We start from the raw sequence: 26,693 nt of genomic DNA, 5'->3' as shown, positions 1-26,693 counted from the left end.
AAAGAAAAACACCACTAACAATTACTGGCTTTAACACCTTGCAGCTTATATATAGCTTCTCATATAAGGAAGAAACACCTTAAGCACAGTGTGAAAATAGCACCAATTCAATTTATAAAATGTAGATATATTGGACCAGAGAAGGTAGGAAATTAATTAAATGGGAGTTTTAAAAATTAAGATACTTTCTTCATCCAGGGTAATGGAAAACAAAGAAAGCTGGTAGAACTTTTAACCAACAGAAACTTCTTTCCCTCTGGACACAGAATTACAGACACAACTTTGCTTCAAGTTGCAAAAATTGTGAACGGAAATATTGAGGAATCATTTTTAACTAAATATTAACCACTGCTGTATTAATTCCTGTTTTACAGCCTAAATGCAGGCAGCTGCTTAGTCAGACATTGCTGTGCACCGAGACAACGTGCATTAATTACAGCTGGGCAGGGTGTGAGCAGGGACTGCCACGAGTCAGAGCCGAGGTCACAGAGCAGCCCCTCAGCCATGGAGGCTCCAGCCCTTCCAGCCAGGCCTGCAGCTCCTCTCAGGGGCTGGCCCCCACTGAAAGGTGCCAGCCACAGCCTGTGACAGTGGGGACAACACAGGGCAGCTCAGTGCAGTCCCTCCATCGGGAGTGCAGCATGAGCCCGCTTGACTGTGGAGCCAGGAACAGGCCCAGAACCTGGTACAGAGCCAGGAACAGACCCCAGGCCCTGGTGCAGAACCAGGAATAGACCCAGACCCAGGAATAAACCCAGACCCTGGTGCAGAGCCAGGTTTTCACCTGAGCTCACAGGGCAGCACCCCAGGGCACAGCTGTGCCTGGCTCCAGTGACTCCATCAGGTTCATGTGCCTGGACATGGAGCACTGCTCCCTGTGATCCCCACAGCGCTGAAATGAGGCATCATCAGCCCAGCATCTCCATTGTTTGTGTGCAGAAGAATAAACTGGTGTGGAGCACCAAGGCCCTGATGTGACCCATGCTGTGCGGGCTGGGAGCTGTACTGGGATTCCAGCACGTGGCTCCCAGGAGTGCTGGTCAGCCCCACACAGACAGACCTACAGACACACACAGCACTCCTGCCCCACACAGACAGAACTACAGACACACACAGTCCTCCTGCCCCACACAGACAGACCTACAGACACACACAGCACTCCTGCCCCACACAGACAGAACTACAGACACACACAGTCCTCCTGCCCCACACAGACAGACCCACAGACACACACAGCATTCCTGCCCCACACAGAGCTACAGACACAGACACAGCATTCCTGCCCCATGCAGACAGACCTACAGACACACACAGCACTCCTGCCCCACACAGACAGACCTACAGACACACACAGCTTGTGGGGCTGGCCATGGGTATCACAAAACACAACAGTTCCAACAGCAAGTTATCTGCATAGTTCTCACTCTGTCTTCTCCTCTCTTTCTTCCTACTCTGTCCAGCAAACTTCACAACAACAAGAAAGACACATCAATGCCAGCTCCATCCAAATGAATGGATATGGAACAGGGAGATGCATCTGTTTAGTGATTCTGAAATGAGCTGACCCCTTGCTGTGCCACCAGTTCACCTTGCCTTATTACAATCTAGTTTATTTTTGTTGTTTTTTGTTGAAATCTGACATGGGGTAACAAATTATTCTTATTATGTCTATTTGAGCTACACCTACTATTTCAGTACTCACATTACCTGCAAACTGAAAACAACCTTGTTGCACATTGAGCAATCACTGTGGATTGAACTCTCAAAGGATAGAGACAGAATGGTTTGAATAATAGTTCTTGTTCTGTCCTTCTCTGACACGTGAATATGAATAATAACTTATTTTAGCCAAAACAACAAATTCCAGGTGAATTTATGTCCTTAATGGGAGATCTGCCATGACAAACAAGAAGGGTTTGGTACATTCTAGTCAAAAGTGGAATATCTTAAATCAAAAGTTTCAGTAGGCTTCAGTGTTCCTGCTAACCCTTCTATTAAATCTTCATAACAATGTCATAAGCTAGGATTTGTTGTCTTCTACTTTATTAAAAAGAGGGCAACCTCTAGAACAAAACAATATTGAGAAATAAAATTTACCTTGGATTAGTTTCATGTAAACATAAAAATCCCAACTTCTCAGAACTCATGTGAAAAACATAATGTAGTTAATATTAAATACAAAGATTATGCAACCTATTACTTTTACAGTTTGTGCTCCTGTGTCCTTGATTTTGTCCCTGTTTTGCTTATGATTAATGAATGACTCACCCTCAGTACCCTCTCATTTATTTCATACCTCATTATGAATTTGAAATGCTCAATTTGTTATTTGAAAACAGCAAAACAAGCATGGAAGTTAAACAGTGCAAAAAATGCAAATGACATTTTTATAAATAAAGTGTTATTCTATCACATTTTAATGGCTTACATTTTTAACTGCTTTTGATAGAATTCTGAAGAATGTACTTAAGTTATTCCTATAGATTACCAGATGGAGTTTGTCTATGTGATTTATTTGAACATCAGGAGTGTCAGTGCACTCTATACAGTCACACACAAACCCTACAACGACACCTGGTATCCTTTACAGTTTTCTATTTTGGCTTATCAAGATCCTATGCTATAATTCCCCCATGGATTATCATTTGTTTTGCTTGGAATTATTTTACCAGGGTATGATACTTTATAAAGTTTTTTGATTATACTGTCAGCATTAACGTAGGGACAAAATAAAGGCTAGAAAAGAAACTTTTGTGAATGTTAAGTAAGTTCACAACTGTTAAAACAAAATCCACTTATTTATAGTGAAAACAAAGTTTCATATCAACAGTTCACAGTATTACTTTTTTGTTGTTATATCATTTTTCAGTTTTGATAATTACTTTCATCAACACAATTTGGTAGTTTCAAATGCTTTCTTGAGCAGAAAAAAAAATTGGCTTGGGTGACATCAATGCTAAATACCATTCTGGGCAGCACTCAGAGGAATAAAGCAAAAAGCCAATCCTTTCTCTGTTTACTGGAGTAAATTCTGACACTGCACATTCTTCAGTGTGGGATAACCCACTCCCTGCAGAAGCCTGTGCAGTTTTCTCTTTTCTCATCACTTTGGCAATACTGTCCACACCAATGACAGGAGCTCAAAGTTCTGCAACAAAGACTCCACTGTGTGAAGGCATTGCCTTTAAAGCCCCAGCGGCAGCTGCACCCAGCTCCTCCTGCAGAAGATAATCTCCATGCCTTACCTTTTTCAGTTTCTGGCTCATGATGTGCCAGCAGCAGCACCTGCACCTCCTATTTCTGCTCTATTTCATTTGCAGCTGAGTTATGGCTGTGAGGTTTATTCAGGGTGGATAAACCATCCTCCTGCTGAGGCTGCATTCAGCAGAGACAACCCAGAATGGATGCTAAAAACAGACAGGTGGAAATCAACCTCAACCAATTGCATATTCTTCACTCTGTACAACATGCATGCCTATTTGTGGTGCCAAGTTCAGTAGCTTAAATATTGTGTCATCATAAAAATAGTATAACTGAGCATGGTTATTAACTGCAGGCTGACCTCCAGCTTTGGCTTTGCTTAATATTGTCGATTTATCTTTTCCCTCCCATTCATTCAGAATGCTTTGTAGAATGGTTTATTAAAGTATAACTAAACATTGTCCTTTTTCTTCATGTATGTTTGGAACAATCCCAAATCTATGATCTTTTCCTTGAATTTTGTCAACACATTCATTACAGGCCTTTATTCTTCCTTCAATTTCATTAAAAACTACAAAGATCACTGTTTTAAATAAATCCCACTGCTTTAAGATTACTGAATGTGTTGTCCTTCAAATTAACAAAATCAAATACCCCTCCCAATATCCTCTTATTCCTGTCAAGCTCTGTATTAGTTTTCAGTGTGCATTTAAAAGATAACATCTTTACACATGGCAAGTGTAAGAGGTAATAATAAAAGGTAAATTTGACATGAGTAATGAAGTATGTGCAAAAAAAAAATATATAGTAAGACCCTCCCCCTGAAAACTTCATGAAGCTGTAATAAAAATGGAGTTTGTGACAGATATTGTAGAAAGCAGAAAAAAACTACAAAAAGCAGGAAGAATTTATTACTACATTGTTTGATCATTATCCTCAATATAGAATGATCAAACTCAAAACATGGTGTAGAGGAACTGAAGGAATGTACTGATGGGTTTACCTCCAAGGATTTGATCTCTAGTAAGAGGCTTTCTGCTGAAGCAATGTAAGTATTTGCTCTCCTTGCCTAACTGGAACAAATCAAGGCAAATGCTTATAGATAACTAAAACCAGTCTGAGACTTAACAAATGTTACTTGTTAAGTGCTCAATTTTAAAAGATAATTTATAATTTTTTATTCTAAAAATACTGAGACATATCTCCAGGAACTATTCAGTCTTTATTCTGAATCAAAAAGTTCCATTACTGTGTTATGCACACCTTTCATTTTCCTTGCAGATCCCTATTTATTGACACTTACCCTGGGCACCCAGGGCAGCCCTAGTAAAATGTGCATCCTACAGGCTCAGAGAATATAGCATTGAAAATATCATTATCAAATCTGCAAACTACATGAAAAGATAGAAGACCAGATTCTGCCTTAAAGCTCTGTGAGGCAAATTCATCAGCAGTGTGACTTCACGTGTGTGCTCAGAACCTGAATGTGCAAATTACACCTTTGGCACTCTCAGCTAGCAAACACCTGCAGAACTGTGGGAGTTTAGCCTACTGTTCAGAGGATTGGGTTCTCTTTTCCTGCTTTTTGAAGCCTGGCTTACAACAGGTGAGGAGGCAGAGTAAAAAAAGCTGTTGGGGGAAGGCAAAGCCCTTGCTTGTTTAGCACATTTTATGGATGGGTCGGGATGTAGGACATGGATGATGTGAGAGGTAATGAGGTAACTGGCAGCAAAGAACTCTGAGCTGGAGCAAATGTGAAGGTAAAAGAGAATCGAAATAGTGAACCATCTGCTTTCTAATGAAAACAGCTCCTCTTGTCAGCAACATCCAGAAAAAATGATTTCTTAGTTGGAGTGTATAACCGAGGGAAGTAGCTTTTTTGCTATATGAGGTAATACACTCAAATGATGTATGACTTAGAAAATAGTGTGGGTTAATGATCTTCAGCTGGATCAGGGAGTAAAACAAAGTAATTTCATAATACAGAACATGATGGATTAAATCATGTTAATACTGGGTATATACATTAAAGAAAATGATCTTTCTGGCATACTAAATGGCAAAATAAAAAGCACTTTTAGTAAGCTATATGATTAATTAGTCTGCCCTTTTATTTATGTACCATGATAAAGTAAAATGTACTTCTTCTGGTTACCTCCCAGGCAATTATTCTAAAAGTTATATTGAATACACCAGCTTCATTGTATTGCATCAGTCCATCAGGGACTGCAAGTAGGTCCCTGTCTTTGTTTTAAGTCAGGGGTTTTCTTTTTTCTCTCCCTCTCCTGTCCTCATTTACTAGAGATTACTTGGTGTTTGCATGTTTTTTAACTCACAAAAACATGAGACATATATTGCAAAAATATAAACATTGATTTGTCTTAACACTATTACTTACAGAGTGCAAAAAATTCCAGTGAGTGAAAAGTTATAGCTCACATGTAATTCAGGCAAATATTTAAATATGGGAATGCAAATGCTCCAGACTTCTTTCAGATTCTGAGCTGTTTCATTTCCTGCCTTCACAATTTAACTATATCTTGCAAATTTCTACCACAGGTTCAATCACGTGCAGAATCTTTTAGAAATGAGCTGGGAATGTATTTTCAAAAGAGATTTCAAATTAAACTAAAATCTCAGATTTCAGAAATAATGTTACCTGCAGAGGAAGGAATATTATCTTTGAGAATTATGTCTTCCAGTCTTATTACACATACTTATTAGAAGTTATGCCAATGATGAAAGACACAGAAGCTTCCTCTAGTACAAATTTACATGGAAGGATTAATTAGCACTGAATTTACTTATTTCTTAAAATCTTATGAACACATAGCAACTGATAAAATGCAGGAGTTAAAGAAAAGTCAATTTCAATGATATTTTTAAAAAGAATATTTAGTAAGCTGGGATAGCTTCTGTATTTTATTAATGATTCACACAGTCCTTCAAACTGGATTACTTTAGATGTACTTAACAACACAGGAACTGTGAAAGACCAGACTTGGACATTTCTAATGTTAAATTCAGAATTCAGGTGGGGAGTGTTTTCAACAGAGAGAAACATATTTTTATAAGGGGCCCAGCACTTACACAGAGTTATTCTGTTATACTGCTCCACAGACATGCACAATAAAGAAAATCCTGATTCTCAAATCCTATGCTAAATGGAATGTCTTTTAAAAAAGAAACTACCTAAGAACAACTGACTTTTTTTTTTTTTGATAGTCAGTAGTGCCATACGTTTGTCTACTACAGCAAGAATTTGGAATTTCTGCATGATATTCTTGCAAAGTTCTAATTCTGGATTATCTCACACAGATTCCACCTGCCGACTAATCTTTTGTTTGCAATGCCACTAATGCTTTCCTCTGACTCTGGGGGTTTTGCTTTCTCTGCTGCAACATGAAATTTTTCTTTACTGAGAGTTAATTAAATCATGGTAGTTATAAATCCAAATATTTTCAATATTTATTTCACCTGTGCATTTTGCATTTATCTGCTCTCAAATGAGTTGCTCTACCATGCAGCTCTACAAAATCACTTTTGCATTTTAGTGGGTGTGAAGGCAGTGAGAGTGCTCTGTCCTTCTGTCCTCTGTTACAAACTCATCACCACTCAGGGTGTCCTGGGCAGTTTTCAGATCTGAGATTTCTGTTTAATGTAGAAAAAGGCACATGAATTTTCGTCTTGTCAAAAGTATCTCAATTTCATCCTTTTCTATGATCAACACCCCCAAAAATTACTCAGGCCTTGTTTTCCAAATGTTCCTTATTCTAAAGAGGATCATAAAGGCATTAACCAGGAAGATTTTGCATGCTGCACAGCAGTATCACACCTGTTCTAATTTTTTAAGGGAGAAGATTTACAATAAATTTTTTATTTATTTCACCAATTCATACCAATATAGCCTATAACTGTTAATACTAGATACTGCCTAGAAATTACAAATAGATAGTGACGTTCATAAATAGAAAAAACATGGACACCTATTTACAACTAGTAAACAACTTTTAAAGCAGATTTTTTAAGATATGTGAATTAGCTCCTAGTGAGGCTGTTGTGAGAATATAGAAAATGGGTGACATGTATCACAGAGAAAGCTTCTTCAAAGTGTTGGTCTAACTTTAAATTTTTGCTACATTTTAAAGTTTGTAGAATATAACACCATGTAGAAGTGTGACTTTAAAATTAGTCTTTGCAAGTGCCTGAGATGAAGGTGGGGGGTTTTAGCAAGCAGCAGGCTTTAAACCTAAAATTACATTAATTTATTTGCTGCAACAAAATTAGGTAGATTAGTTATTGTTCAAATGGACTTGTTACACAAAAGAACAGTTTTTATATTTAAAAAAAAAGCCCCAAAACCAAAACCCTAGAAAAATAAGAGAAGTGTTAGGGCTCTTGTACTTCAATACTGCTGGCAAGACTCAACTAGAAATGCCAGATATGTATAAAGAGTAATTTTGTCTCATTAAATGATAACACTAGTGGTTCCTCTTCATCTCCTTAATTCATTTCTTGTAGTTTTTCTTGTCACATCCACTTGTTTTATGGCTTACTAACTTGCAAGTTATGGTCATAATTTATGGTCAAAATTGAGTGGTAGCAAATCACAGAATATTTTCATTGATTACCCTAAATTGTCTAATCTCCTGTATGTTTTTAGGACTTGATTGGGTGGTATTTACTGATTGCCTTCATCTAATTTAAAAATCAATCAATAGCAACAATGAGAGGTGGTGGATAAATCGAGTCTAATGCAGCATAACTGCAGCAAATATCCATCAAAGGCTCATTCTCAATCAAATTTGTGGGAAGTTTTAATACATAAACCAAAATGTCTAAAAGCCTTACTTCCAGAGCACATCATTTTTAAATTGTGCTCTGCAATGTGACATCTTATTGCTCTTATGCTGTCTATTTAGGGCAGTTTTCCACTGCTAAAATGAACATATTTCACTACAATAAAACTGTAGCAAACAAGAAAAAAATGTCATCAGCTTTGGTTTAAAGGCACTTTGTTCCATCTTCCTCAATATCATCTGTATATAATAATGGGAATTAACATAACATCAGCTTTTCATATAAACTGTGTGCATTTTCTCTGAGATAAACATTCTAATAAGTGTCTTGATAGGAAATGTGCTTTCTACATTGGGAAATCAATTCACTAAAGTTGTTCCTTACATTGTTCTTTTTTAAAAGCATCTTTAGTTCCAGAAGTTTTGGATTGCAAATATGAAGGGAGCTATCTGGAAGGCAGTATTCTAATTTCTTGACATTATGAGGGCAAAGTACTTCATGCAGTAAAGAAGGGCAGAGAGTAAATACAAACCTTCCTTTTCCAAGTGATGGCAGTGCAAACATAAAATGCTTCTATGTAATTTGTCATAAGCAAACATGACATAAAATAAATTACATTTTTTAACTAGGCGTGGATCTTCAGTTTACATTAAGTCAAGGTAAGCCTTCTATAGGCATACAGATGTGAACAGTTACCTAAACTGAGGTCACAACAATGCTGTCATTAACAGCTGGATGGGGAGCTAGTCCTACAGCATTGAAAAATAAGTCAAAACTGGCCTCTGTTCCTGGAAGACTTAATCCATATCCAGAAACAGGTATTCAGTGCTACTATTCAGTGTCATACCTGTTACTTGCTCAGTAAATTCTATGTAGATTGCTGAGGATATTCAGCTTTTATTTTCTGACAGCATGGGACATGTGAAGCTACAGACTTGTACAATAGGGGGTTCTGTGACTCCATTGTGTAATAAATAACCAATAAAGGAGAGAAACTTGGAGGTTTGTGGGTTTTCTCATACTTTGCAGGTATTTGATTTTTATTTGAGTCAAGGGGGGCTTATTAATAGGTCAACATGTGGAAAAAATATCCAAAAGCTTTGAAAGGTTCTGAATTCACTGATAAAAAAACTCCTTTTTGGCATCTAAGGAAAGTACAAATCATATGGCTACAATCCAGCACAGCTACAAACAAAACCACAGATATGTAATGGATTGGGAAAACACCACCACTCTGGAAAAGAATGATTCTGCTCTAATCAATTGTGAAATATCCTTTGTTACTAAACACTCTTGAAAAATCTCAGGCCCGAACAAGAGATCACAGCACACATTACAAATATAAAAGACAACCACCAAAGAGAACCCTACCAGCAGTCCAGGGTTTATTAAAATTCTGACATTCTGAGATATCTTCTTGCCAAGGGCCCTCTTACAATGACATCTGTACACTTGTCATTACATTGTGGTTCACATTACTTACATAAACATGCCACAGGGAAACCATGACTGATATGATTTTTGCAAGATTGAAAGGTAGCCATCGTGATCATTAAAACAAACCTGAGAGAGCCTTCCTGATGATGGAACAGATTCAGTTACTTCTTCCCTCTTTGTGGGTCATTAGTTAAAAGGGGGAAGGTGGGGGAGGAGGGAGAGGAGGCCATATACTGCAGGTGTTTTATCCTTTGTAAGGAGACTGCACTGAGACAAATGATTCTAGCTGGCATTTTGTACACACCGGAGATTGCTTATCGATCCAGATCAGAATATTCAGGCTGGCCCCGGGGAAAAGGCAGAGTATTTTCTGAGGGAGTTAATAACCTGGCAGCTGAGCTGTCTTGTCCAATTCACTGAACCTAGGGCTCTAATCAGGCCAGAGTTTTTATTTTGAGAAATCTTGCCATATGTGTCTGCTATCTGCCTTCCACTCTATTGGAACAGTGACAGTGATTGAAATGACAGCCTATAGATAGAGCCTAATCAAATTGTTTATTATCAGCCTAAATCAATATGTATAGATTGTAGAAACATCACTGTCATGCCTTGAAAAAGTCATACTAATACTACATGCTGCAGGTGTAATTCTAGAATGTATTTTTCCATCCTAAATTACGTCTGAATTTAACAAAGTAAAAGAAATTAGAATGGTGTATGAGACAGTGAAAAATATGCAGGTTTAAACATTTCAATAACATTAAGGATTAATGTTATAATGCCATGTTGTTCATTGCTCAAATGTTATCATGTTTTCAGTGAAGAACATAGCTGTGGGAAAGGAAAAATAAAAATTGAAAAGTTGTTTTGCCCTTTGTATAGAAAGGGAAAAATCTCACAGTGATCTGTGTAAGCACATAGTGCAGCTTGAATGAAATTCCAGCACTCTTAAAAAGCCAGTTTTGAGGCATCCAGACTACAGAGATGAAGACACAGCAATGTGAATCCCTTTGGTACCACACAAATATTACTCCCAAGTGCCTACCAAAGAAGCTTGGACCATGAAATCTAATGATTTGATAAGAAGCTGATTTCATAAAGCCCTCTCTTCTGCAGACTGTTGGATACCCTTGTTGCACAGAAAAGATATCAGTGCATCATATGGAAAGAACAAAAAGTATTTATGGTGTGTCACAAACCAGATTCTACAGGCTTAATTATGATATCAAACAGAATCATCCAAACACAAAACATGAGAGGAAGGAATATTCCTGAAGGTGTGGCACTGGAGGAAAATATCTCACATTTGGGAGAGGACCAATAATCTGTCTGGCCAGTGAAGCTCACCTGAGTGTACAAATCTGAAATTCTGCTCCAGTGGAATTGACTGAAATGGATAATCCTGGGAGGGCCTGTGGCCCAGCAAGAGTCAGCTGTGTAATTCACAACTTTTGAAGTTGCTCTACTGGCGGAATTTGTACTGCCTAACATGTCCAGGGGAATAATTTATTCCTTGCTCCTCAAAAAAGAAATTTCAAAACTATTTTAAAGTATTCTGGCAAAGCAAAGAGGCTGTAGCCTTAGAGCAAATGATATGTTTTGCCCTGAAGAATGGTGTGAAACAACCTTCTGGTTAATTAATCTTTGCAGTGCAAAGAATAATTCAAGCTCTTGTTTGAGTATCGTTTACATTGTGTGATTATTGGGCTGAGTCAAACATATACCAGCCTTTAGCATTACAGCATACATGTTAATAAAAATAATATTGTGTTGCAGGTTGTGCTCATTTAAAGAGGTATTTTTTTTCCCTTGGATAAACCTACTTTTCTTACTGTGAGCATGTAAAGCTCTCCAAACAGCAATTATCTTTGGCTGAATGTATCTAGGAATTTTCCTATTACCTTCAAAATTAGAATTTCATGATTGCCATTTTAAAAAATAAAGGTACTTATTCAGCAGAAAATGTTAGTGTGCAAGTTTAAGTACATGCCTAAGTCCCTCCTGAGTCAGGAAAGAGGTTAAGCAGATGCATATCCTTAAGTTTTAAATTACTTCAGTGGGACTTTGTCTTGTCTTAAACTTTGAATGTACTTGAAGTGTACTAATGGCTGAGCATAGTATATGAATACAGGTGGTTCAGTTTGGCCCACAGCTGGCAGAAAACCAAAATTTAACATTACTTTTAAAGTGTTTTGACTAAAATCCAGCAAAGTACTTATGTCTACACACAGTGCTGATTTAACTATCTCAGTTTATAGTTACACTGGTGCAATTTCCTAGCATGGATACAGTTCTGCTGGTATTTGTCTTGGCATAATTTAGCAAGGCACTTTTACAGAGCTGAATGGCTCTGAAAGTCAAGGAGGCTGGGGCAAACCTGTGAGAGAGAACACCAAACCTGATTTAGCTGAAAACACAGCACTGAGGGGACATGAGAATGGGAGAAATTTCCCTGTTGAAAAGGTCATCTTCAAAACCTTCCACAAATTAATGGTGCCACTTCCAGCACAATGTGGCTGCTCACATGTGAGTTCATTTCCCAAAGAGCAGCTCCTTCCAGAAGCTGTGGGTGAAATGCCCAGATTGTACCTTGTGCACTGTAAGATCCGCTGAGCTGGGAATGCTCTAAGTGATGGCTGGAAAAAAGGAAACCTGCTTGAGCTTCTGTATGGCATGCAGGGAATCCCCTGTTACAGCCTTCTGATTCTGCTGAGAATAAATTATATTTTTATCATTATTTTGCTTTTTGTTAAAACTTATTGCAGCCAAATGACTCATGATGAAAGAAAGTACAATTTTTTTTCCTTCCCAAAGGATCTTCAAGGAAGAGTTTAACCACAGAGAAGGGTGATAAAAATGAAGAAATAATGACCTTATAATGTATATTTACAGTGCAGAATAGTGATCTACACTGCCACATTTATCCAGCTTTTCAGTACTTGGGTTCTCAGTTGTATACCATCTATTAATGGGAAATACACCCAAAAACTTAAGTTTTACCTTGGGAAAGGACTGTTTCTAGGATCCTCCTATGAAACTAGTGAAATTCTTATTTATATCCCACTTAGTGCTTTAGATGGGCCATTTCTCTAGATCCATTCATTTTCTTTTGGGTTATTTCTGTTATGGGCTGATTTGCTTTGTCTTTGCACTAAATGGGATGTAAAACTAAGTGCTACTGATACAATTTCCTTGGGTTTATTTGTTGCTTTTTTCCACCTTGCCTTTTTAGACAGCAGATGTATTAAGAGAAGATGCACAGCATACTAAATTCTTATCTCATTCGAAGAACATAGTGCTTCCAAATTAAATAGTTCAAGATGAAAGAATGACAGTATTAAAGTCACAAGAGCAAACCTTAACCTGTCCTTTTCCTCACAAACATTCCAGCTGTCAGAATGTTGCCATCTTTCATTAAATGCATCTTCATCTATCAGCATATGGACATATTGAATGAATGAACATTAGCCCCTAAACACTTATTCTCTGATTGTATTTGGAAGTATAAATAAAAATTTCAAATTAGTCCCTTTAGTAATTTCAGTCATCACTATTACACCTTAATTTATTCCTCTAATTTTATCTACAATGTAATAGTGACAGCATTAAGAATAGAAGTTTAGCCTCCAGCAATCCACTTTCAGTTTTCATGGATATCATAAAGAAATTACCTATTTCCCTTTTTCTTATATGAACCATACAGGCACTGACTCTATGATTAAGCAGATTTCTCCACTACCAACAAATGAAGCCCTATTTGTTTCTCTTTAATTGCAATTGTGTTACTAAATCCAGTAGCATCACAGCACAGTCTGAATGGAAGTCAGGCTCAGAAACTTTGCAACCTAAACATAAAAACTAAAAAACCACTATTCAAGTAGGATGGGAAGATATGGTATGATGTAGCCTCATGTCCCACAAAACCTCTGCACACAATACTGCTTCGCTTCAGATGCACAAAAAACTGATGCACTGCACAAATCAGGCCTGCAAGCATGGTGTGCCTTCCAAACTGTACTTCAAACCTCACTATATTTAATAGTCCTGTACCAAAATGCCAAGTATTTAAAAAAAAAAACCTGGCCAGGTTTACATACTTAAAAAACCCCAAAAAACTACTGAAACACAGGAGCATGGAAAAGTGTAACATTAGAAAGTTCTAAATACAAGCTGCACTTCAGGAGTGTAAAGAGGGATTAGTGATGAGCTGTGATGGTGAACTCTTAGAACGGTCTAAGAAGTGAAATTCATTTCAGCAGTGTCTGTTGTGCTGTGAGGCTTAATTGTAGCACCTTGCCTTCATCAACTGGAAAAACTTTTGCTGTGCTGTTTGCAGACAGGGCTGCCAACCATGCTGAGTATCCTGCATTCCCACTCTGGGAGGAGCTGTGTGCAGCAAAGACTAGGAGGGATTCTATAGCTAATAGCTAATGTTATTCTGTTTAAACACTAGAGAAGTGGTTGTGACCATGCTGACCTTAAGAAAGATGTATGGAAGAGTTCATCAGTGCTAAATTAGTGGAAGGAGGGGAGGAAGGAAGGAGAGGAAGGAAGGAAGGGATTTCTGAAATACTTTGTGAAGCTTACCTTGATAAACACTAAGGAGAAATCCAGGTATTTTTGTCTACACACAGAAAATTGTCTAAATTGCCTGGAAAAACTCATTGACCCAGTCAGATTGTGTGAAGCTTTTGATCACACACAGCTCCAGGCTCTCCTGCATCTTGCTCAGAACACATAGCTCAATGGAAAATCCCAATATTACATTGTGATAAACACTACAATGGAATGATGTTCGCACTGGCATGTGTAGATTGCTCCTCTTTAGGTGGCATGGCAACGTTATATTCAGGGGGTTTTAGGTGTAAATTTACAAGCACCACATGCAAAGAATTTTAAGGTTTCGTTGTTCAATTATTTTAAGTAGAACAATGAAAACATCAATGCTACAACAATACAAATTACTCAAACAACAAGAAGTAAGGCAATTAAAGCTGAGCACTTCTACAATGCATATTCAAGAGCCTGAGTAATTAGGTGTAACTGTAGAAAGACTTAAATGTCCTTTTCTGTATATCTATGTATTCTATTTCACTGAGAAATCAAATAAATTATTTTTGTGGATGATTTTGGATAGCTACAAAAAATGAAGGAGGAAAGCTAGTCCTCTAATTTAGAGCATGGAATGGGAGAAGGAAATCTCTTGAATCTTCAGACTTCCTAAGTAGTTTGAGGCAATGACTTAAATTCCCAGCTGTAAAAGAATGTGGCAATCCTTCTGTGTGCTTATCTGGGCTAGGAGGAAATGCATGTTAAGAATTCTCAGACAGAGCATAGAAATGAAGAACAGTATCACTCCAAGGATACAACTACACAACTCACCCTGACACCAGTGTTCTATACAGCATTAATTACATCATGGTTTTATAAATAGAATTTACACAGGATCCTTACCTGAATGCATGTGGTTTGGACTGTAACTTTCTCTCTTAAAGGTGTCATTGTGTGGAGAAAGATCAGCATCATTTATCCTCTTGTTACTCTGAAACTGCCAGTGGGCCTCTGAAATGGGGAGCAAACCACACAATTAGAAAATTATCCACTGCCAGCTTGCTATTATCCTATGGCTTTTCTAAAAAGAACAAAAGGTGTGCCACACTGACAGTACTTCACAGGCAATACAAGGAGCTCTCAAGAGTTTCCAGCATTCTTCAACATAGATAACAAACAGGAGATAATTTATAATATGGCAGGTAAAGATAAGGCCTTTAAGGAACACATAACCAATATACTTAGTGTACAGCCCTAGCAGTGAAAATCACAGTAAAACAGTGGTTTCTTAGGCTGAACATTTTATCTTAGGCTGAAAATTCCAATCCCATAAACGGGGGCTTCAATCTTCATAGAAAGTTGTATTTCTGTAACAAGCATATTAGCACAAGGGGACTTTTGCCTCCAGGCTCCCATTGTTAGATTATTCTTTATATTGGATTGTCACAGAAAAGGCTTGTTTTCTTTTTCTTTTTAACAAACTAAAAGATCTGAAAGAATATCAGCAGAAATTATAGATAGGAACACAAAAGAAAGTCCACAGGATAACATTTGGATAAAAAGGCATCAACACTTTGTAAAAAAATCTTGAATGGGGAAAGAGGATTCCTCATATCAAAGCTGAACAGGGCTCATAGTTGATGGATCTTTTCTGCTTGAAATACTCAGGTCATTGATATTAAGTATTGCTTCTGTGCCTCTTTGAAGAATTTCAGTGTTACACAGGTGCCGTTCACACTGAGAATGAGGAGATTGCTCTGTGACTCTGTCCCGCAGCCAGCAGAGCCACCAAGGCCCAGGTGCTCTGCAGTGCTGCTCCAAGGTGCAGGCAGCCTGGGAGGATGGAAGGAGCATCCTCTGCCAGTCCCTGCCACAGAGCACGAGGTAGTGCTGGCATGGTGCCGCATTTCCGGAAAATGCTGTCAGAAAATGAAGGTGTTGTTTCCATCTCAAACACAATTCAAGATTTAGACAAGGGAACTCATACTGCTGTCAAAAAAGTTTTGGCCAAAGGTTAGGAAAATTTCTGGTGAGAACATTGTAAAGGGAACTTAAAATATATGTCTGCAAGTGAGAAGGAAACATTCTATTCTTACTCTATAATTATGTGTAGAAAACACATAACAGGGTTGTACCTCAGCTAGTGCTCCATGAACTGTGACAATCTTGTAGTGCATTCACCCATGTTTTCTGTAGTTGTGTTACTCAGGAAATATTCACTGTATCCACAGATGGCTGCAAACATTGTATCAGAGACCCAGCAAATTATTCATCTCACTTCTAACGGGCACAGGTTCAAAAACCTGAATGACTCAATAATAACTATCTGGTGTGAAATTCACCTTACCATCCTCTTTTTGCTTACAGTTACCTAAGGTTTACCTTAATGAAGTGAATTAAAGGGTTACCTGCTTTCTGCTATCACTGTTAAATATTTCAGAAAACTCCCAAATCTCAGGAGTTTTACAATGCCACGGCAGTTAACACATTCTCCAATACAGTGCTTTTTTTTTTTACACACCACGGCATAATGGCTCAGCTGTAGAGCTTGAATTTGGACTGAGCAATGTTACTTTCCAACATTTTTTTCATCTTCCCTGTGGATGTCAAGCTGCTTGTCTTGCCAGGCCACATCCTACATTGAAAACAAAAGTGGGGAATGTGTGCAGTGCTCCAATTTCACTCCCAGTCTGGAAACCACTCAGTTACACTGCATAAGATGTCTTCTTGATGCTCAGGTACTGAGAATGAAATTCTGTTCTTGGATTTCTCTCCTGGGCTGCTGTCTCTGTAGTCACTTGCAGCGTGTCTGCAGTCCTAGCAGACTTTCTACTGGAAGTTAAATTTTACAAATTCCAAATCTTTCTGAACCTTTACCTTTTTTGTGTTTGCTAATTAAATAGGGAGGGCTATTATAGAGTCTGTGTCCCATGTCACAAGGAGAAAATTCATTTCACTCTGTTCTTAGAAGAGTTTAACTACTGTGGGGGAGAGCATCAAAGGTCACAGGGAATTGTATGATTCTGAAAGGGAAATTTGAAAAAAAGGACTAAAAAAATTTCCTTCCATCTGGCATTAACACATTCAGAGAGCAATAATGTACATTCTTAACCAAACTCCAATAGAGAACCACTTTCCAGTATATTCCATACATGCATTCACACCATGTTTCTTAAAAATAAACAAGTGAAAACTAAAAAATGCAACTGCCAAAGGAAGGTTATTTATGGTCAAACTGTACCAGAGAAATTAGTCAAGGGTAATTCATGCATGTGAAAATATGATTTCTAACACTGCCAAGGTCAATAAGACCTTAGGGAGTAAATGCTGACCACATAAATCAAAGATGCAGTTTTGAGGAAGTTTTGAAGACAGAGTGGAGAGGCTTTAATAGTTCTAAAAAGCTTTTTAATAGCCCAAAAGAATCAGCAATGATACAAGAAGAGCAAATAACTTGTTTATGAAAAGAACAAACCATGCTTGATGTCCTTCTGTGGATTGGATTGCCCAAGCCCAGAATTATAAAATTCTCTCCCACATTTCAGAAGTAAGGATCTGATTATTTCTTAAAACTGAAAAAATTAAAAAGATGCACCAATCTAAATCTATCCAAACTGCCCTACTGGTTTGCTAGCAAAAATATTTTAAGAAAAAGACAACTTCAGTGACTGAAATACTGATAGGAACATTTCCTGTTTTGCCAAGATGTCTAAAGAGAAATGCATTTTATCTGAAAATGCATACTGGATAGCAAGCTTTTTTTTTTAATTTAGTTTCCTGATTTTGTTTGGTTTTTTTTAACAATTTCCCCATGGTAGGTGAACAAAAAGCAAATAACTTTTTCTCCCCGCTAAAACAGAAAATTGACAATTTTTCATTTTAAGCTCAGACACTGAACTAAAGAGTACTTCTGCCTGCCTGGCTCCCCATTCTCCTTTGGTTGCCACTGTAATATCTGAAAATCTCCTGTTTCAGGTTGCCTTTCCAAAACATTGTGTAAGTTAGAGCATACCCATTTCCCACACAGCTCAGATATCTGGGATACATATCTAGTGTGATATTTGAAGATATCTGAAATCAAAGAGAACTTTACACCAATCTTTTTAAGGAACTCAGTTTGCACTATTAAAAACTGCTTGAATTACTAACAGGAGGAGTTTGTGCCTGAGTCAGACTCTTCTAAGCCTTAAACAAAGATGAATTCTGAGAGCTGGCAATTAGGACTCTGTGTATTTATTCATTTGTATTAATAATTAATAGTATGTTTTTGAATGTTCCTGTGTTGTATAATTACCTCATATTTTAGAAAATACAATCCATGACAGCATCCTGATTTTACTACTAAAGGTATTTAAACCATTTTTTATGTTGCTTCTGTGTAGGTAAACTGCTAAATTTCCACAGCCCCTTTCAGCACAAACTCTTCACCGTCTCATTCTCCCTTTAACAAATTCCAAACTATTCCTCTTCTCTTCTTGGACACTGCTGTTTAATAGCTCTGCCACCTAGATATCAGGGAAAAAAAAAGGTTGACCAGACATGCAGATTCCTCTGATTAAGGGATAATTAATCTGGCATAATCAAAACTTCCTCATGAGCAAGCAGCAGAAGTCAGAATAGTGAGACCACAAGGATGCTGGGAGGCAAATGCAAGCAGATACTTTGGGATCAGTTGGACACAGGCAGAAGAATGGAACCTAAATTCTTGCAGCCAATGGAAATTTGTTGTCAAAGGGGGCAAGAGGAAAAGAAAGAAGGCAAAGAGGGAAGGCATCAGCCAAACTGCTGCACTCTACTCCCCACAGTTATGACTCCAGGCAGAAGCTGGGTAGGTGGTGTGGAGTTTGTCTATCTAAGAAGCAGCAGGACATGTCTCACAGCTAATCTTGATGTCGGAGACACTTGTGTTTCTGCATCAATCCTTGCTATTTTTTAGCCTTTAAAATTTCTGTGTTTTCATTCATTTCCCCTATTCCTTAGTCTCAGAACCATTCTGGACTCAGAGTCTGGAGAATTTGTTTTAAATTTCCAAAGAGTGAAACAATATTTGATTTAACATAAGCAAAATTTGATCAGAAACAGTGGCAGTGATCAAAAACCAAGTGCCACAGTCCCCTAGGGTTTTTCCTATACAGGTGTGCACTGATTCCTATTCATGCAAGACAATGAATTGAACTTAATAAAGAGGAAGTTTTCAGAGTCCTCTCAGTCTGGAGAGGGTAAGAGTTTGAATAAACTGCATGGAAAACACAGATAGAAGATAGAGTAAGACCCCACTACACATGACAATCACTGGTAACACCTCCCTGAAGAACACATCCACAGCTGTCCAAGAATTCGAGGTGCTTGAGACTAGACCTGTACACAGTCATTTCCTCACAAAAATTTCTACCTTCTTTTCCTCTCTGCAGAGATGGAAAAGAAGCTAAAATATGAGTCCTCTTCCTTGGGATGAGTTGGTAAAGATCAAACAGTATTTGCATGAAGCTTCCAGTGAAATTTTGCCAGAGGACAAAGGGCTGCATGGGCCAAGAAAAACCAGAAGCTCTACAAGTGTAGGAGGACTGTGTTTGTTGGCTGAGTTTGAGAATAAATTGAAGTCAAGCTAAAGAGCTAACAGAGCTGTTTCCCAATTTTTATTTTATTTTTTTTTTTTTAATCCCAGCACAGCACGCAAATAATTTGTTATGGACTTGAACAGGAGAAACCAAGTATATAGTATTATGAAACTGAAATCCTAAAATAAAATACTTCAAGTTAGGAGATCTGTAGATGGTAAGCCCAAAAGACTCTTTGCATTCAATTTTCTGGCTTGGTAGCAATCATTCTTGCTTCCTGATACATTTAACTAAAATATGCAGGTATTGCCTCACATGCACCTCCTTTGGCTTTTCCCAATGCCTATAAGCATGTGCAGAATGTTTTAGAGCACCACCAGACTTTAGTACCAGCAATATCAGTTTCTGAAGGCTTTTTTGTTTAATAGAGTGCAGTGAAGATTTCTGTCTGTGGATGCATCTGGAGGTTGCTGGAACATTTTGACTCATGTTCCCAACATATTCTCATAAAACTGATCAGCTGCTCCCTCCCAGCACACACCACTGTGAGAGAGAGCAAAGTAAAAAGTATATAAAAATAACATATAACTCCTTGAGAGGAAGAGCACCACGTTTTCTTGAGCCACTCTGTAGCTCTGGGAGTTGGCTGTTGTTCTTTCCCTTAAACTCTTTCCTGATCTCTCATATCCACAGTTTTGAGAGGCTTTCCCACAGGGCATGCAAGGAACACACTGCTCTCCATGGATCCATTGGAAGCTCATGTGGGTCATTTTCTCAATCTGGCATCAATCCCTTAGCATGGTAACACTGCCCCACCTTCCCAATGGCCGGGAAAATTCACATTATCTTCCATGAGCATTCAAAAAAGTGCAGATTTGATTGCCCAAAGAAACAGGCAGAAATAGAGGTATTTTCAAAGGAGTTTTACTGCTATGGTAGCTGATCTGAAGTGTTTCAGAGTCACTTCAGACCAAGTTCAGGATTTACACAAGCAGAAACAAGAAGAAAAAGTGTAATAGCTTGTATGTTCTTTTCTTATCTTTTTAGACCAAAGTGACATGAAATATTGTATTTTATAGGTAGGAGTAATAAAACCAAAGGGGCATGGCCACTTAAAATGTACATTATTTTAAGAGATAAAAGGCAGATCAATTAAATGATGTTTCAACCCAACTAGTAATTTATATTAGCAGAGATTCTGTCCCTAAATATTAAAACAGAAATCATGACACTTCCTTTCCCCCTCACAACTTTAGACTTTAGAGACAATTTGTAGCTCAACAGCACAGAGTTAGAGAAACTCTGCTTTATGCTGCTTCTGGGTGATAGCATAGCTATCCTCTGCACCAAAATAACTCCACAATTGTGTGGGTTTTCTAAAAGACAGAGTGAAGAATAACAACCTAACTATAAGCACAAAGGCAATTTTAGCTAAGTAAAATACAATTACACCAGCTAGAATTTCTTTTGGACATGATTAGTAACAAACGTTCCTTGTCCTATGAAAATGTGCCAGGAAATTTTAATTGACTGCAAGCATCCAAGGCTGCCATTAAACACATCATCTGAAAGATTAATGTTTTTGGCCCACACTTAACTACCATGTAACCTGCTTTATGGTTTACAAGATGGAATGACTTTGTTTTACATGACAGTTATTGGGCCTAATTCTGCTCACAGTTATGCCAGTGAGAATTTTGGAGCAATTCCATTAAAGTCAATGGCTCTATAAAATAAGAGTAAAATTAGACTCAGGCCCACCATGCAATTTAATAATAACTATTATTACAAGTTAGGCCAGATTCTGCTTTTCCAATTGTTAGCAAGTGACCAAGCACTAGATATCACATTCTTGTAAGACAAAAGGTGCCTGAAATAAGACTTGGCCCTTCCACAGACAGCCAGGCTTCCATACCTTCTCTGACATGACAAAATGTGATGAGACCACAGCAGGCATGGATATTCCCTGCCACTCTGGGAGGAAGGACCTCATTGTGAAAATGCAGAAGAAATGCGAGGAATTCAGAAAGGGATTTTTTATTATAATAACATTTGCTTGCAAATAAATTCAGGATTACAGATTCTCTTTTTAACAACAAAAGTTTGAGTCACTGCTGTTCCAAAACCTGTAATTTCAATAAATACTCAATTTGGAGGCTTTTGGACAAAACTAGATATAGAGTTTACTCACAAACTGTGCTGTAGGAGGTGAACCCAACATTACCTACTGCACGAGCCATTGGACCTGACACAGCTCTGGTCCACAGACAGTGGGGGACAACAGGAAGCAGAAAAGGAATAAGATCCTGTATCAAGATAAACACACAGGGATTTGTTCCCCTGATTAAGAAATTAGTTAAATTATTATTTTCTTGGGCAAATCATATTCTGAACAAGCACAAGTGACTCTTGTCCTCTCCCTTCTGTTTCTGGTGTTCCATTACCACACACTGCTCATTGCTTGCGTTTTGAAACTGTAAACTGTTGCTAACCAGCAGTTTTACAAGGACTACATGTATATGAAAAGCAGTGCTTCCTTCTCAAGTCCACTGACAACCAGATGACTTGAAAAAGTAGGTTTCTGTCTATTACAGCACATGTACAGGTTGATAGCTTTCAAATGATTCAATTTATGTAAGAACTGGTAAAGTGATAGTCTATTATTTCATTGAAAATCAAATGTATTGAGACATTTCATACTGTTTTCCATCTTTCTCTTGTTTTTTTCTTGTTTGTGATTTGTGCTATCTAACAACTAAAAGTTATACAAAATAATTGTTGTACATTACATCCATTGCATTAAAGATTACCTGTGTTTATAAAACAAGATTGTTTTATGAATAAAATACACTGAGAAAATAGAGCTGTCTCAACAGCAAATGTGTCAGGTAAAAATACAGTGATATCGCTTGAATTTCTACACTTCAGTGCATCTCTTGAGGGTGTGAAATGCTTAATTGATGGTAGCATGCATTATTCTCCAAATCTTCTTTTATATACCTATTTCAAGTATTTGATTATTGCCTGGCTAATAATAGTTGCTTCATCAGCTGAAGAACAGACCAGAGAAGAGAGTGTAAATTGTAGCATGCAATTGTTCCCTGGCTGTCACTGAAGATGTGTGGCTGCTGCCATATGACAACTTTCCTCTGCTCTCTGCAGCCACTGTTTCATGGAACAGCAATGAAAGCTCTGGGAAATTGGGAAAAACACCCAGAGACCAATCCCCCAATCCCACCCCACTAATTTTTAAGTGCACAGAATTCTCCAGAGGACAGAAAAGCCCACCTGGGGCCAGTGAAAATACATCACAGCAGGCACTGATTTATTGGTGTTGGGAGCTGGGTGGTGAAAGGGCTCTGAACCTTCCAGCCTCACTGCTCATTGCCCCTTTCCTTGGGCTCCTTCACCTTGGCCACCCAGACACCTCAGGGAGACACATTTTAGTTGCATCCTACCCTGAAGATGTACAGAACTGCATCTGAATTGAATCTGGAAGAGGCCAAGGAGAATGGCAGCCAAAACCCATTTCTGAGGCTGTGTTATATGAAGGAGAGTCCTGAGAGCAGTTCTGTGGAACAGAGCAGTGAGGGGCTTCTGAGCCAGCCACACATAGATGACTGCGTTGCAGAAACAGACGGACTGAAGCCCCAGAAGCTGATCAGAAAAGAGCAAGATATGGAGGACCTGAAGCAGAAAGTTACTCTTGGAGTCTACTGATTTTACCTTTCTGCAAATTCAGCAACAGTCTTCAAGGGAAAGATAAATGGATAATGTGGCTTTTGAATTGCAAAATAAATGGCTCATCCCTGAGGCTCCAAAAATTTTAATGAAGTAACACAAACAGGAAGCATTTCAACCACTCTTCTTCCTCTCTGCAGTCAACAAATACCTCAGAGTGAGGCTGGAAGCACCACAGGCCCAGTGACAAGGACTGCACAGGTTACTGGGGACAGAAGAAAATGGAAAAAAATGTGTCTGTACTTTCCTGAGTGCCAGCCCACATGCTCAAACCACCCTGCCCTACTGCTTGCTACCCCCCCTCAGCACACTCACAAATTACTGAGGGCCATTCTGCAATAAGCCAATTGTGTTATCCAGCCCTTTAACACTTAGAGAAGCCTTTTCATCCAGCAACAACATAACAGGGAAGGTGCCAACAGATCCAAATGGGCTTTGCAATGATTTATTCATCCTAGGCTTCTAAGCCCCTTTTCCTCAGCATTAGTGCTAAGATTAATGCGTCCCACCAGTGCTCTGCCAACAGGAACTTTAATAAAAGCAAGAACAACTAGTTGGCCAGGCTTGCTTTCTGCTTAAGGTTAGGACATAAAAACAGCAGCCTACAAAGACTTTCCCTTTAATTTACTTATTACTTGAAATAATGAAAATAATTTCATTCCATTTAAATAAAACACACAGATTACAGGATCATAGGTACACTATTGCCTAAAGTCAATCACTAGTCAATTTTTAAAAGGATAAGAGTAATATATCTGCATATTTTAAAAGGTGCATACGCATCCTAAAACTTTCTAATAAAGTGCAGACAGGTGTATTTGACCCAAAGCACACAATTCTTATGAATGATGCCAGATCCATAGTGACAACAGCTGAAATCCATGACAGACATGGTGCATCTACAAACTAACATTGAAGAATTTGTTAGACATGAAAGAATAATTGTTTATATAAGCATTGCCAAAACTGTGCCCCTTTTAAATCTGTTTATCCCCACCTAATGCCAGGGGCAATCAAGTGTACCAGGGCAATAGTCTCAGCCCTTAAATCTCCAACTGCCAGCAAATCACAACAAACTGAGCTAGATTTTGCCCAGGATGACTTTGGGCTTAAGAGCACCCTATATCTTCAAATCTCCAATTTCACAATTCAAGTGCAAGGTATGTCCAGGATAACTTGAAGAATATCTAACAAATGCTATTTGAAAATGTAACAAATTAAAAAAAAAAAAAAAAAAAAACCAACCCAAACCTCTGTTCTACAAGTTGCTGAGAAAGTTTAGTGAAATTCCAACAAAGTGCAGTGTAACAAAATCACCTAAATGGACTGTGACTGATGCTGCAGACTGGGCATTACACATCTGAACGCATAAAGTGTATTCTTTTGGCAACTGCAAAGCTGCCTGAGCCATTTAACAGTAAATTTTGAAATTAAATCCCAATCACATTGCTATACTACAAAATCTATCCATTTCTACCCGAGAGATGTTTTAAGATCTTTTCCTTGTGATCACAGATCTTCCTGCATTCTTTGCTAGAAAAAGTACAAATGTGTGCTCACATACTTCTTTTTTCTCCCTTCCCATCCCCATTTGTACCAATTGTTCACCTGGCTCAGGCACAGAAGCTGCAGAATTTCTGGGTGGTGGTAATGGGTGAGTGGAGCAGAAACTTCATTTCTCCCTAAAAGGCAGAGGTCGCTCAGCTGAAAGAACAGAAAGGCCTTTTATTCCTATAAAGAAAAGCAGAGGAAAAAGCTCTTCGCAGTGAAGATGAAAAATATTTTATTTGAATCCTGGGAAGAACTTGTTCTGCTTACACTGGAGAATGGTCTATTCACAGCACAATTTGAATAGCCTGTAGCTTTTCAAATGTCCAGAACTGGCAAAAAGGACACAATTTTACATTTATTTTTGTTTTCAGAAGTTATGTTATTATCTGCATGCGTGCCAAACCAAGACATTTCATGTTATCCCATTCAAATGAGGTATTTAAAATTTTTAATCATCTCAGGCACTTAGATTTTGAACTTCACCTATTTGGCCATTATCACAACAATAATGCAGCATTGCCTCAAAATTTTAATGATTACTTGCATACTCTTACAAAAAGGAAAGCTCTGGCAAGAAAAAATGTAAATCTAATCTAAAGGTCTTTTCATTTTTTCCATTTCATGAAATGTCATATAATCATCGTGAAAATTCTCAAATGTTTTCTAGAAATGCAGGGATTGTAATCCTTGAATTGCCAATGACTTTTCACTGCAAAAGGCAAATGCTTGCAAAACAAAAATTATACAAAGTTCGCTGGTAATGTAAGTGAAATGTTCTATGTCTAGAGTTTTACTAGAAACACTACATAAATCAGTCAACAATGTAAAAATTGAGAACTGTAAAATGTAAAACTGACATTCAGCACAGAGAAGTTTCAAAGAGGTGCAATTATATAATTTCTTTAATCAAGGGACACAAGCAATATCACAGGACATATCTCACCTAACCACAGGGGTGCAGATTTGATTAGAAATACCTAGATTTAAAGCCAGAGTTCTCAGTTTACGCAGTGCTTAGTGAATACCAGCAAAATGGAAATTCACAATGTCACAGTCAGAACAAAGATTTCCTACATACAAATTTCAAGCTTTCATTATAAGCTTTACATTTTGTGAAGACTCTCACTATTAAGCTAAATTTTAGCTAATTAACCTATTTTTGCTAATTAATAAATAGTAGCAGACACAGTATTGCTGATTTTAACCTGATAACAGCAATATTAATTTCAAACTGTGAAATAGGATTTTGTTGCTCATAGAAAGTTGAAATGAGAGGTAGACCCATTGAGCCCCAGCAAAATTATTTATTCCATCTTTTGCACTGAGCCTGGAAAGAACACAGATAAATAGCTTGAGGAATCAACCTACCCCTAAATTTGATTTTACCAGCTGAAACTACAACCAGTGGTTTCTTGTTAAATCCTGTGCTCATCTGTGTTTGAAATAGTGGTAGAGCAAAACTCTGGTGTTTTCTAACAAAAGGTTAATGGCCTCTCCCTTCCTGCACTGAGCTGTTTTCTCTTACAAGTTATTAGGTTGGAAGGAAAAAAAAAGCCATCCACAAGTCCTATTTTATTTCCATACCGTCTTCACCTCTTCCTTTAACCGTGGCTGTTCTTTTGCTCATTTGCATTACCTGTCTCATGCTGCCTTTGAATAACAACTGAAGACAATTTGTCCCAGTTGAAAGCCCCCAGATTTTGAGAAAGTCTGATTATGGATCCAAACATGGTGAAACCAATCACCACTGCCCAGCCCCCGAGGGATGCAGCAGTCAGGCTGGGACGCCTTTCAGTGTGAGCCCACTTGAGCCTCAAAGTTGGGAGCAGAATGGGCCTGGCACCATCAGGATTA

At 38.1% G+C, this 26,693-nt stretch overlaps 1 long non-coding RNA gene across 1 annotated transcript in view; it reads right to left on the bottom strand.

The window, feature by feature from the left end:
* The window catches only part of LOC135452814 (uncharacterized), a 47,907-nt gene extending 32,904 nt beyond the window's left edge, over positions 1–15,003 (bottom strand). Inside the window, exon 1 of the long non-coding RNA XR_010441702.1 lies at positions 14,893–15,003. This is a non-coding gene — a long non-coding RNA (uncharacterized LOC135452814). The remainder of the gene's footprint in view (positions 1–14,892) is intronic.
* Positions 15,004–26,693: the final 11,690 nt, after the last annotated feature.

This window comes from Zonotrichia leucophrys, chromosome 11, assembly GCF_028769735.1.
Source record: "Zonotrichia leucophrys gambelii isolate GWCS_2022_RI chromosome 11, RI_Zleu_2.0, whole genome shotgun sequence".
Lineage (NCBI taxonomy): Eukaryota > Metazoa > Chordata > Aves > Passeriformes > Passerellidae > Zonotrichia > Zonotrichia leucophrys.
This window is presented reverse-complemented; position numbering and strand designations above follow the sequence as displayed.